Source organism: Leptonychotes weddellii, chromosome 2, assembly GCF_054177405.1.
Source record: "Leptonychotes weddellii isolate Sample4059 chromosome 2, ASM5417740v2, whole genome shotgun sequence".
In the NCBI taxonomy this organism is placed as follows: Eukaryota; Metazoa; Chordata; class Mammalia; order Carnivora; family Phocidae; genus Leptonychotes; species Leptonychotes weddellii.
Genome location: NC_138370.1, coordinates 69,005,177 through 69,018,464, shown reverse-complemented (window position 1 = coordinate 69,018,464; position 13,288 = coordinate 69,005,177). Strand labels below are relative to the sequence as shown.

General features: G+C 41.3%; 1 pseudogene; it reads left to right on the top strand.

Moving 5' to 3' along the window:
* Window positions 1-753: 753 nt before the first annotated feature.
* Window positions 754-1,806, top strand: LOC102732227 (general transcription factor IIF subunit 2-like; annotated as a pseudogene).
* Window positions 1,807-13,288: the final 11,482 nt, after the last annotated feature.

Genomic DNA, 13,288 nt, shown 5'->3' with positions numbered 1-13,288 from the left:
CCAGGGGTACTCAGTCATGAGGAGGCCTCCGCAATACTGTGCGTTTTACCTCCAAGACCCTGACCAAATTCTCATAGAAAGTATGGGGTGGAAAAAAGTCACCTCATCCTTCCTGCAGAGGAAAGGTAAAAGGAATGATTTTGAAATAATGCCAGAGTATCTTGTTCTTCTTAACCATACCTGCCCTCAGGAGAAACTGGCTAACCTAATCTGCTGGGGTATTATCAGAGCCTAAGGGATATGCCCTAATCCTGAGGAAGTGAAGTGCCCTGATCCAGCCCACTCTGGCCATCCTGACACACCTAAGCGGGGGGCGGGGCAGGGTGGCGAGAAAAAAACGGAGAAATACTCGTGATGTTCACTGCCTAGAGGCACGGGCTCACTAAAAGACCGAGACCTAATCATAGGATATGTGTATCTCTATGTTTAAAGTGTGTTTCTTATAGAAAATACACACTTGGGTTTTGCTTTTTCATCTGCATTAACAATGTCTGTCTTTTAATTGGTGCATTTAAACCACTGACATTTTCAGTGATTATTTATAACGTTGGACTACTATCCACCATGTTGTTACTGTTTTCTATTTTTTGCCCTTTTCCTTTGCTCTTATTTTTGTTTTCGTGGTTTTTATTGAGCATTTTATGATTCCATTTATCTCTCTTCTTAGCATATTAATTTATAAATTAATTTATTAATTTTTAAAACTTTATGAAAAAGTTTTTTTAGGGGGATTCCCTATATCTTGGCGGGTGGACACGCTTTCTTCCTAGTCCACCTCCGGCAGCGGCACACACTGTTCTCCGGCCCTTTGCACTGCAGGCCCCCAGCTCCCGGGCCGCTCTTCCCACCCGCTAGCCTCCACCGGCAACAGACTCATGGCGGAGCGTGGGGAACTCGATCTGACCGGCACCAAACAGAATACCGGAGTGTGGCTGGTCAAGGTTCCTAAATATTTGTCACAGCAAACGGCTAAAGCCCCTGGAAGAGGTGAAGTTGGGAAACTGCGGATTGCCAAGAATCAAGGAAGGATTTAGGTGTCATTTACTTTGAATGAGGATCTTGCAAATATTCACGATATTGGTGGAAAACCAGCTTCATTCAGCACTCCTAGAGAACATCCGTTTGTCTTACAAAGTGTTGGAGGACAGACATTAACAGTCTTTACTGAGAACTCATCAGATAAACTTTCATTGGAAGGAATAGTGGTACAAAGAGCTGAAGGCCGACCTGCTGCCAGTGAAAACTACATGAGATTAAAGAGATTGCAAATGGAAGAATCTTCCAAACCTGTAAGGGTATCACACCAACTGGACAAAGTTGTGACAACCAATTATAAACCTGTTGCTAATCATCAGGACAATATTGAATATGAAAGGAAAAAGAAAGAAGATGGAAAACGAGCTCGAGCTGATAAACACGTTTTAGACATGCTATTTTCAGCATTTGAGAAACATCAATATTATAATCTTAAGGACTTGGTGGACATCACAAAAGAGCCTATGGGGTACCTAAAGGAAATCTTGAAGAAATTGGCGTTCAGAATGTAAAAGGGACCCACAAAAACACATAGGAGCTGAAGCCAGAGTATAGACATTATCAAGGAGAAGAAAAGAGTGATTAAGAGGACTCTTAGCCAGCAAGCTAACAGAACAACTAAAGGGTGATGAGCTGAGGAAGCACCACTGATACTCAAATACTTGAGTACCATCTGTTGTAGGGGTAAAATGACTGGAACTTTAATTTCCCTAGGTAAATTTTTTAAACAATAATTCTTGTAAAGTTACAAGAATTTTTTTTTGAGGAAAAAAATTTACAGGCTTGTATTAAACTAGATTATTCAGAATGGGGTGAGAAGTTGGGGGGGGGTTAAGAAGGTTTTTCTTTTTATTGACTTTTAAATGTAAAACTAGGATATGTTTTCTAAATGAGGACTCTCTGTCCTTATTTTATCTCAGAGGATCTGAGGTGATACAAATCCAAAGTGAATGGCAAAGCAAGAAAAAAGTAGTCAACTACAGAAAGTCTTAAAAGGAATAAAAAGCAGGGCGCCTGGGTGGCTCAGTTGGTTGGGCGGCTGCCTTCGGCTCAGGTCATGATCCTGGAGTCCCTGGATCGAGTCCCGCATCGGGCTCCCTGCTCGGCGGGGTGCCTGTTTCTCCCTCTGACCCTCCCCCCTCTCATGTGCTCTCTCTCATTCTCTCTCTCAAATAAATAAATAAAATCTTTAAAAAAAAAAAAAGGAATAAAAAGCCAAAGTTCCTTATTCTGAAAAAAAAAAAAAAGTTTTTTTAGTGGTTGCCCTAGAGACTGCAATACACATGTACAACTAATCCAAGTCCACTTTCAAATAATATTATACCACTTCACAAGTAGTGTAAGTACCTTGTAATACAATAATGTGAATTCCTCCATTGTCCCTTATATCATTTGTGTCATTCATCTTACTTATAAACATACATAAGCACATTCATATACATTACATATATGTAAGCTTATTGTTGCTATTATTTTGATTAAATTATCTGTTGATCAATTAAGAATATGAAAAATAGAAGACTTATTATACCTTTACTGATTTATTCTCCAATGCTTGTCCTTTCTTTCTGTAGACCCAAGTTTCTGACCTATGTTATTTTCCTTTTGTCTGAAGAACTTTTAACATTTTTTGCAAGCATGTCTACGTGCAACAAATTCTCCCAATTTTTGTCTGTCTGAGAAAGTCTTTATTTCTCCCTCACTTTTCAAGGATCATTTTTTAGGGTACAGAATTCTAGGTTGGTGGATTTTTTTCTCTTAACATTTAAAATATTTCACTCAACTCCCCCGTGGCTTCTGGGGAGAAGTTGGATATAACTCTTATCTTTGCTTCTCTTTAGGTAAGGTATTTTTTTCCTCTGACGTCTTTCAAGATTTTTCCTTTATCTTTTGAATATGGTAGGTGTAGGTGTAGCTTTTAAAAGTAGTTTATCTGGGGGTGCCTGGGTGGCTCAGTCGTTGAGCGTCTGCCTTCGGCTCAGGTCATGATCCCAGGGTCCTGGGATCGAGCCCCGCATCGGGCTCCCTGCTCAGTGGGAAGTCTGCTTCTCCCTCTCCCACTCCCCCTGCTTGTGTTCCCTCTCTCGCTGTGTCTCTCTCTGTCAAATAAATAAATAAAATCTTTAAAAAAAAAAAAAAGTAGTTTATCTGTTCGTTTTTGTTTGTGTTCAGTCATTTATTCTTCTCGGTTCTCTGAGCTTCCTGAATCTGTGGTTTGGTGTCTGATGTTAATCTGGGGGGAAATTCTCAGTCATTATTGCTTCAAATGTTACTTCTTGTCCTTTCTCTCTTTCTTTTCCACCTAGTATTCCGACTACACATATGTCATATCTTTTCTTGTTATCCCACAGCTCTTGGATATTGTGTCTTGGGGTCTTTTCCCTCAGTGCTTTCTCTCTTTGCTTTTCAGTTTTGGGAGTTTCTGTTGTCATATCAAGTTCTGTTGTCATATTAAATCATATCAAATTCCTTAGCTGTGTCCAGTCTATTAATGAGCCTTCAAGGTCATTCTTCATTTCTGTTACAGTGTTTATTGCTACCATACCTTTTCCATTCTTTCTTAGAATTTCCATAACTCTGCTTACATTATCTCCTGGTCTTGCGTATTGTCTACTCTCCCCCAGTAAAGCCCTTGGCATATTAATCATACATTGAAAAAAAATTCCTGTTATGATAATTCCAAGTTTCTGCCCTATCAGACTCTGGTTGGATGATTGTCCAGTCTCTTCAAACTGGGCTTTTTGACTTTTAGTATGCCTAGTAATTTTTTGTGTAGAGGTGGACATGACGTCCTGGCTCAAAGGAACTGTGCTAAGTAGGCCTGTATTAATGTAGTGGTAAGGTTGGGGCAGGGGAGGGAAGCATTCAGTCTTTTGGTGAGATTGTGTCCTGAATTGTAAATGTTACCAGAGCTTCTCGTTCTCCCATTTCCTCTCAGGTGGGACAAGACTGGCAGAGGGGATGGATTTGGGTATTTCCCCTCCTTCCCCAGGTAGGTGAGGCTCTGTTAAGATAGTTCTGCTCTGGTAAGTTGCAATTCTCTACATTCTCATGTCTGTCTCTCCAGCTTTTGGGGCAGTTGTTTGCCCTGTGATCTCCGTTGTTCAATGGATCTAAGAAGAGTTGTTGATTTTTCAGTTTTTCAGCTTTTTACTTGTTGTTAGGATCTAGTGGCAACTTCTAGTCTTCCAAGTTGCAGATTGAGAAACCAGACATTTCTACCTTATCCTTTTTAAAATAACTTCGCAGAATCTCACTTATGGTTGTACCATACTTTAACCAGTCATCTGTTATCATGGACACTTGTCACTTTTTTTGGCTACCCAGCTTCCTTGGCACCTTGGTTTCCTTGTATTTAGTCTTGGTGGGACTTAAATCTTGTGTCTGCCTCTCACTAAGAAATCAAAGGGCCAGTCTTTCCTCTCCTTGCCCTAGATACCGACAGAGAGTTCACCCAATCAGATAGATGCTTTCTGCTGGGACTTTGACCCAAGGTGATCCTTCATTCAGGCAAGCATGTCCTGATTAAACCATTCTTGCTATTGGTTATGGCTGTGATTCTTGCTCCCATGGGCCTCAGAATCACCTGGATTTTTCAAGCAGGCACTTCAGGCCCCTGTTGATCTTTAAGTCTCTGAGAGCCTCTAATAAGTTGGCCAGACCTGATTTCTGTTCTTTCTACCCAAAAACCCTAACCTGTGCTTCCACCTTTTCATGTCATGCCCCACACAAAAATTTATATGAAAAATATACTTTTCTGGCTCACTTGGATAAACCTAGACCCCTGCTAGCTGTCCTGTGAGCTGAAGTAACCAGTCTCAACACCCCTGCACCCATTCTCAGCTCACCAATGGACAAGGCCCACTGGGTGGCAGCTCTGCCCTCACTTACATACCTATTGATGTATGCACTACAATTTTGCACTACAATAAACTATATTATAATAGGTGTCCCACAGTGTTCTTTCAGTTCTCAATTGACTTAGTGCATTTGAAATATCCCCCCAATTTAAGCCACAGTGGATTTTCAGAAATGCACTTATTATAAACCGAAATGGTATCTGTACTTTCTCCTTGGCTCACAAAGAATATTCCTACTAGCTGTAGGCTGGTGGCCTGTATCCTACTGGGTGATGGCAAATGTTTTGCTATCCTCTGTGAAAAAGGATGGACCACGTCACACAGAAGACTCAGGTTGCTCTGTCTTAACAGTCAAAATTCTGCTTTTTGTCTGGCTGTTACAGGTATCTCTCAGATCGTCACAGACTCCCGTGTCCTGTTCCGGTTGTGAGGCCTTTGTGGAACTGTGGCAAAGAAGTAAGGGCCACAACAACATTTATCAAGGACTCACTATTTGTGGCATGGTCTGCTCTGGGTGCTGTCCCTGTCACATCAGCCGTCTGAGGAAGATCGAGCTATCAGCCCTCATTTACATATGAAAAACAGAACTAGGAGAAATGAAATAACTTTCCCAGGTTTACCTGGATAGGAAGTAGTTGAGCTAGGAGTTGAACCTAGAACTGTCTTGTTCTACAGCCCTCAGGAACAAGTGGTATAAAACAGATAGCTTTAGTTTAGCATTTTAGGATCTATTTTACCCATTTTTATCTCTCAGACATCCAGTGTGGGTATCTGTTTTGGTTTTTCAATGAAGACATAGCGGTTGTTATAAAGATAGAACAATGTCATTATTTAAAAAAACCGAAAACAAAAAATCACAGGCAAGTACTAACAGGAAAGAAAAGGAAGAAAAATATGTCACAGTAATCCCATTGTTCCAAGATAACCATCTTTAACATTTTGATGAAATTCTTGTTTGTATTTATACTAGAAATATAATTATTTATTTTATAGAGCTAGGACATACTGTAGATACATTTTTATATCTTCTATTATGCAAATTTTATTGTAAACTTTTATTTTATTATAAAATTTTTACTGTATTTTTAAACAATGTTCAAAGCTTGAGTTTTAATGACTACATATGAGCCCACAGACTTGGGTGTTCTCTCATTTATTTAGCACTTCCCTTTTGTTGGCATTTAGGTCAATATGGATTCTTTGCAGAAATAACTATTGCTATGATTAACATCCTTTGTGTTTTCAATCCTGGTTTTCTGAAACTCTAGTCAACTCAGAAAATCCAGAACACCTGTGCTCATGCCAGTCCATGCAGATGACAAATTCTGGAGCTGGGTACACGTAGCCTATCGGGCTCATTCCCCTCCCTCTCTAATGAAAATAGAAGCTACGAGAAAATGAATAGGGAGGCAGATCAAACAGATGTTCACACTTAAACCCTAGGCACGGCATTCAATGCCTTCTCATTACCACCCTTCTGCAGCTGAACTGGGTACATTAAAGGTGGGTCCAGGGATCATATATGAATTCAAAGAAATGCATCAATTATGGATACAGTTCACAATCAATGGTTATCACATTTTAAAATTTCCTTTTACTGCTTTGCTCCATTTTAAAACTTAGAACTTTCTTCATCATCATCTTCTTCATCATCATCATCTTCTTCATCATCTTCATCTTCATCATCATCATCATCTTCCCATAATGTACTCTCATGTGACTAATCTGACATGCCCTATTCTTAAAGTGACATTTGAATTGTGTTTTGGAATAATTTGTGATGTATCAGTTCAAGTTTCCAAGAAATGTGGCAGAAAATTTTTTTAAATTATTATTATTATTTTATAGTCTTGAGAACTCAACAGCCCAAAGTCTGTTTTTTTGTGATTGAAAACTGTATCATTTTCCAGACTAATCATTGTGTCCTATTTGACATAGTTTACTTATTGCTAGAATATTCACTGGACCCTGGTCATTGGATTCTGGTTTACTGGTATTGGGTCACAAATGGTTTTCTTCCCTCAGAGCAGTTTCTACAAAGGAACATGGAGACAGCCTCCTTCATCTTCATTCACTGTGTCTTTTTATTGACACATTTGTAATAGAAATTCCCTGAACCAGTGTTTCCTAAAGTGTGTTCATGGAATACTTTTTTTTTTTTTTACAAGCAATGAGGCTTCAAAGACATGGTGCCGTGTAGTGATAGGGCTTGCACAGGCTTTGGAGCCAGATTTTCCCGGTCTGCCTCTCACAAGCTTCAATGTCCACCTCCTTCAAATGAGGATGATTGTACTTACCTCTTACCATTGTCATGGGGACTAAAGGAGGTAGCAAATGTGTGTGTGATGTTTAACACCATGACTGGCACGTTGTATGTGCTAAGTTTGGGAAACTCTGGTTTGTGCATTGCAAGAATTCTCAGAACCTGCTGATGGGCCAATATGCTTTCTGAATCTCTAAGAAGAGTTCCCCCTCAAACTGGACAAGAAAACCTCCTTCAACGAGTGTTTCCCAGGACTAATGTTGCAGAAAACCTTTCTGGGAAGCACAGCCCCAACCAAACACTGTGATGTTGGTCAGTACTCTTGACTTCCACACCCAGGGTGCATAGATTATTTTAAGTAATAAAATTCACCCATTTTAAATATACAATTTAATTTTTTCTTTGTTTTTAGTAAATTTACTGAGTTGTGCAACTACCAGCATAATCTAGCTTTCATCGCTGCAGTAGGGTCCCTTGTGTCCATCTAGATGTCCATTCAGTCCCCAGTACTCCCTCCAGCCCCGAGCAACCACTCATCGACTTCCTGTCTCCATAGATTTGCCTTTTCTGGACATTTCATATAGATGGAATCATACAGTATGTGGCCTTTTGTGTTCAGCTTCTTTCAATTAACCCCAACATTTTTGAGGTTCATTCATTATAACATGTATCAAGAGCTTGTTTATTTTTGCTGCTAAACAGTATTCTACTGTATGACTCTACCATATTTTGTTTATCCATCCATCAGTTAATGGACATTTGAGTTGTTTCCATTTTTTGGCTATTATGAACAATGCTGCTCATGAACATTTGCAAGTGAGTCTTTGTGTGTATGTAAGCTCTCAATTCCCTTGGGTAGATACCTAGGAGTGGAATTGCTGAGTCTCAGTTACTTATTTGACTTTGGTAAGTATATGACGAACAGAGAAATCCAGTAAAAATAGATCCATTCCTACCTGATCTACTGAACACAAAGAAACGTTAATGAGGACAAAGAGGATAAAATTAGGCATGAAAGGATGCTGATTTCCTTAGGAAATGTATGTTGCCACATGTGACTTGTGATAAACCTCCTACCCCAAAGTGAATATTCAAAGCTGGCCTTTGAACAAACTAGTAGATATGGTGACTGCCACTCAGCATGTGTTCCAATGCCTGCTTCTTGTGCCTTCATGTACCACACAGGCCAGAACACAAAAATATGTCCCAGACTCCCCTAGAGTTGGGTTTCTGGTTGTGAATTAGGTTCTTCTGATTAGGTCCTGAGACTTGGAGAGTAGAAATGTGGCAGGGCCTTATTCTGGTTATTTGGCTATTGTTCCTGACGAGCATAGGGCATGTCATATCATTCTGCAACATGTTCCTTTATCTAGGCCCCAGTTTTATCCATGTGGAAAAGGGCAGCAGTAATAGTGGCTTTCTGGCCCTCCGAATACAGCCAGGGTGTTCTTGTAGTCCAGTTCCATCTTCAGGATTATAGGAAGTACCCCCTCCTGTGGGCTAGTCTAGTGATGATGTGCAGGGAGTCAGTCCTGTAGACTCAGCCTAGAACCAACTTCTGAATGATTTGTAAGGGCCTCATTCCTGTATTGAATTCCTTGTGCTTGACACAACGAGGGTAGTTTCTGTTTCTAGCAACTGAATCCTACTAATTCCAAAACCTCTAAAATATTACTTGGTCATACAAGATAGGGTGTTTGATTCCAATTCTCCAGGAACAATTTTTTCATGAGATATTATTTATGAGCAAGTGATTTATTAAGAAAGTTCTTCTAGGAAAGATTAGTAAGGGTACGGGAGAAGCAGATGGGCGAGGAGAAGAGAGGCCAAGCGAGGAGGGGATCTCAGGAAAATCCTGCAGAGGGTAGTTTCCAGCCAATCCCACCGGGAAGTGATGGTAAATACCTCAGATTTGTCCTGACCTAGGGTAAGGAACCTGGGGCTTCTATTCTCCCATTGGTCAGTCATTGGTTAAGAGCTGCCCCAGGGGGTGGGAGTCTTCAGGTGCTTCTAGCTCTTGGCACTCATGAACAATGCGGTTCTAGTAACAATGCTTGTCCTCCAAAGAAGAACTGCAGGTGCTGGCTATGGGAAGTGACAGCTCATCAAAGATGAGAAGGGGCACAAAAATAGTAGGAAGGGAACCGGGGGAGCCTGGGCAGTGCTCAGGGCTACACCGGGCTTGTTGCGAGCCCAGGGCTGAGATTCTAGAGCACTGGCAATCCTTGGTACAGCTGGTTCGTTTTTATCGTGGTGCAATTTGGGGTTAATAGGAAAAACAAAATTGACATCAAGGGGGTAACATTTGCCATCCACCACCAGATAGTTGACTGAATCTTCACTTTATAATTAGTTAGGATTTTCTTAACAACAAAGGTTTGTTTGTCTTTCTGTTTGGGTCTCAGTTACCATTAATGCTGATTGGGTTTCTGCTTTTATCAAGGCATTGTTAGGTGTAGGCATATTAAGAGATGTAGAACCCAAACCCATCAGTGAGGCCACAGAGATCATCATCCTTCAAACTTACCTTCTGCTCCCACTGTTTCTCATTTCCCTGCGACTCTGGGGCTCCAGCCATGTGGAACGTTTGTCAACAATTAGAATCTCTTTTCCTCTCTTCCTGCCTTCTCATATGTTGTTTCTTTAGCTTGCCTGCATGGCCTTCCTTGTTTCTTTGGCTGTTTGTTGCTTGTTCACCAGAATCCAGCTTGGGGCAGATGCTGCAGAATGGACCCAACCGTGTTCCCAGCTCCTTCTCCCTTGTTCATTTCCCCTGTCAAGGAGAGAGATGATCACTTTTGCAGTCTCCTCTCCTGCCATGGTTTACCATGTACTCAGTTCTAGCCAACGAAGCAAAGGGGATATCTATCTACTTGGGGCTCGTGGGAAAGTGTTTCCTTTTTAATAAAAGGGACAAGCACAAGAGGAGAGCAGCTGAGGCTGCCTCTTCCCTATTCTTCCTTTCTTGAACGTGGATGGACCCGGTGCTGGAGCTATTCAAGTCATTTTGTGTCATGAGAAAGCATGCATGAAGGCAGGTGAAGCAGACAGATGGAAAGAGCCTACTGGTAGCCAGGAGCTCCTGAGCCAGAACCAATAACCACTCATCTCTGAGTTCCTTGTTATATGTAAGAAAAATAGACTTCTATTTGTTTAAACCAGGGACTGGAAAATTATGGCCCTGGAATTGGTTGCCTGTTTTTGTTTTTTGTTTTTTTTTCCTATTATCTTCAGCCCAAACATTCTTAATGGAGATACGACTGGAGGATTGCCTCTTCGGGATCTTCCCTCCACGCCTCCATGCTACTAATGTATAATGTATATTTGTAGATTATTTTATTGCACTTATCCCACAGTGCTAGAAGAACTGCTTTCTCTCCTCTCCAAAAAGCTGTGAGCCTGTGAGGGGGAGGCCTTTGTGTTATTCATGCTAAATTTTTAGCACCATTCCAGCCCGGTGCTCGAGTCTCGGAAAATAATTGTTGAATGAAAGAAAGCCATAGTGTCCCCTCTGCAGCGGATGCTGAGGATTGCCTCCCCAACTCCCGAGTCATCTTGCAGCTGCTGTGTTCTTTCCAGCCTGCTGACTGCCTCGGGTGGCCACTCTCCCCCTCTCCTTCACTCCCTGAAGCGCCACCACCATCAGGCGGTTGGGTATAGCCACTTGCAGTGAAAGTTTGAGGGTAATGGATACAAATTTTAGCGCAGCCCAGAAAAGGAGCCAAATTAAAATGAAGTTTAATATTGGACATTACTGACTGAAGTTCTTTAGCACCATGTACTGTGGAGAATCTGGGGGAAATCTCACATTGGTTGTCTTTGTCCCTGGGCCCTGGCCTGCTGCCATGTTGCTTGCTCTCTTTATTTATCCCGAGACTTTTCTTTTTCTGCCCCCTTTGCCCCATTCCAGAGCTTGCTACCTGTATTTCCCTACCTCATTACACAAATACGTTAACCAGTTTAACCCTCAAGTGTTTTCCAAACTGACTGGACACTTACTTTTGTATATCAATGGTATCCTGCTAAACAAAAGTGTGATCTATCTCTCATGACACTTGGCAGAAGGTTTGCAATTCATTTTTCTTCTACTTCTGCAGCATCAATTTCTTAGGCAGGGTTTATGGCTTCCTATAATCTGTGGACTAGGGGTGGAATGGAGGTGGAGTGGTTCTTATTCTTGCTGCAGATGGGGAAAAATGAGATGATTTATCCTAGAGAAGAGTAAGCTAAGAAACAATTTAATAGTCTTCAAATAAAAATTTTATTAGTATCTTGAGGGAAGAAGGCAGTAGCTCTGATAATCCCAAATTTATGAGTAGCACACCTGACTTAGCTAATTTATAATGAGTTTTCACTTGCTCGCCTTTTGAGAATACACCAGCTAAGTCACAAAAGGAGATAGTGCAATGGTAATGTGTCGGATGTCAGGGTAACTTAACCTAGGATTTAAGAAAATGTCATGAAGTGGACAATGAAGAGCAACCTATTCATGAAGAGATATTCTGTAATAATTCTTCAGCCCCAAGAAAGATGGAAGTGGGATGAGGGAGGGGAAAGTTATGAGAAAGCAGAGAGGATGAGCTAACTGCTCTTTCTCTTCAATGCTTCACAGTACTAACATTTTCTGTCATCTCTGCTGAGGGTCTTTCCTGTCCCTTTAACTAAGAGTCACATAGCCTTTCCATGCCGGCTTGTGACAATCTTAGTTCATTCTGCTGAAACTATGGGTCTAGAAGCTGGTAGAACAGTCTAGATATGCAGAGCCTATGTCAGCCAATGCCAATGTTCCTTGGAAGAGTTTCTACCTAGCATCTGGAAATTAAACAGAGACTAAGTTACTGTGTGTGCCTGGCTTTTTTTTTACCTCCTCCCATATTTTTCTTGAAGATGGCACAGAATCAACACACAGCTGGAGGGAGAAGGAATGGAAGACCATTCTGCTACCTCACAAGAAGAGCAGGTTGCAGGGCCATTCAGGACCCCATTCCCTGCAACATACTCAATGCCTCTACCTCCATGTGTCTACCTGGTTTAGGAATGAGTGATCCAGGGGGTATCCAAAGTTCATCTTCACATGGCCTAAACTCTACTCCATCCAAGACAGCAGACTTTCTAGATCCTAGAAGAATTCAAGAGACAAAATTAGGGTTGCCTTGAGTGGAGGGAGACAAGGGTATTAGGTACATGTGTGGAGAGGAGGGACTGTGGAACCACATGATGCATTGTGATAAAGGCTATAGTTAAGGTCCTAGCTTTGGTTAGAGGTGGGGTCTCCTAGGTGCTTATGATATTATTAAAAATAACTAGCCAAATAGGCAAAAGTAGGTTATGTGTGAACTTGCAGTAATGAGAGTATGGATTAAGGATTAAGGATTATGGTTATCCAATGCCAAGTTCCACTAGGAGGGAAGGAAACACCATTGATTGTGGTAGGTGATCCTCACAGTGAGTTCTATGGATATGCATATAATACAATCTCACTCAATCCTTGTAAAGAGTCCATGGATTTGGTATTAACGCCCATTTCACAGAGGAGAGAACTGAAGCTCAAAGAGATTAGATGGTGTGCTCAAGGTCATGGAGTTAGAAAGTGGAGTCATAAAGTTTGTAACCTGGGCATGACTCCCAAAGTCTGAGCTGTACCACAAAGCTGCCCAGTGGGCCCATGGAGAGTACGAGCTGGGTGAGCAAGGGAGTGATCTCTCCTCTGTCACGGGTCCCATTCTGGTGCCAGGTTTGTGGGCAGTGCTTGTGCTTTTATAAAGATGCTTTACTAGGATGAAACACAACTACAAGGGTGATCCTGCTCCACATTGCAGAAAGGCTCAACATACCGGATTTACCAGATATCTTGTTTTGAGTAATAAAAATGCTTTTCCTAGGAACCATATTTTACAAGTTTCTAATACTAAACAATAGTAAAACCATGCTACATGATCATCTGTTAACCAAAATGTCAACAACAACAAAAATAACAGCAAAGTCCCACAGTAGGCATAAGGCGTTCTTAGGACTTACAGGAAGAAAATATGGTGACAAACAGGGCTGGGGACACAACTGAAGCTCATGTGACCTCTCTGCACAGGACTCACAAGAGTGTCCTTTAAAACAGCCAGTCCTGAGCCATTTC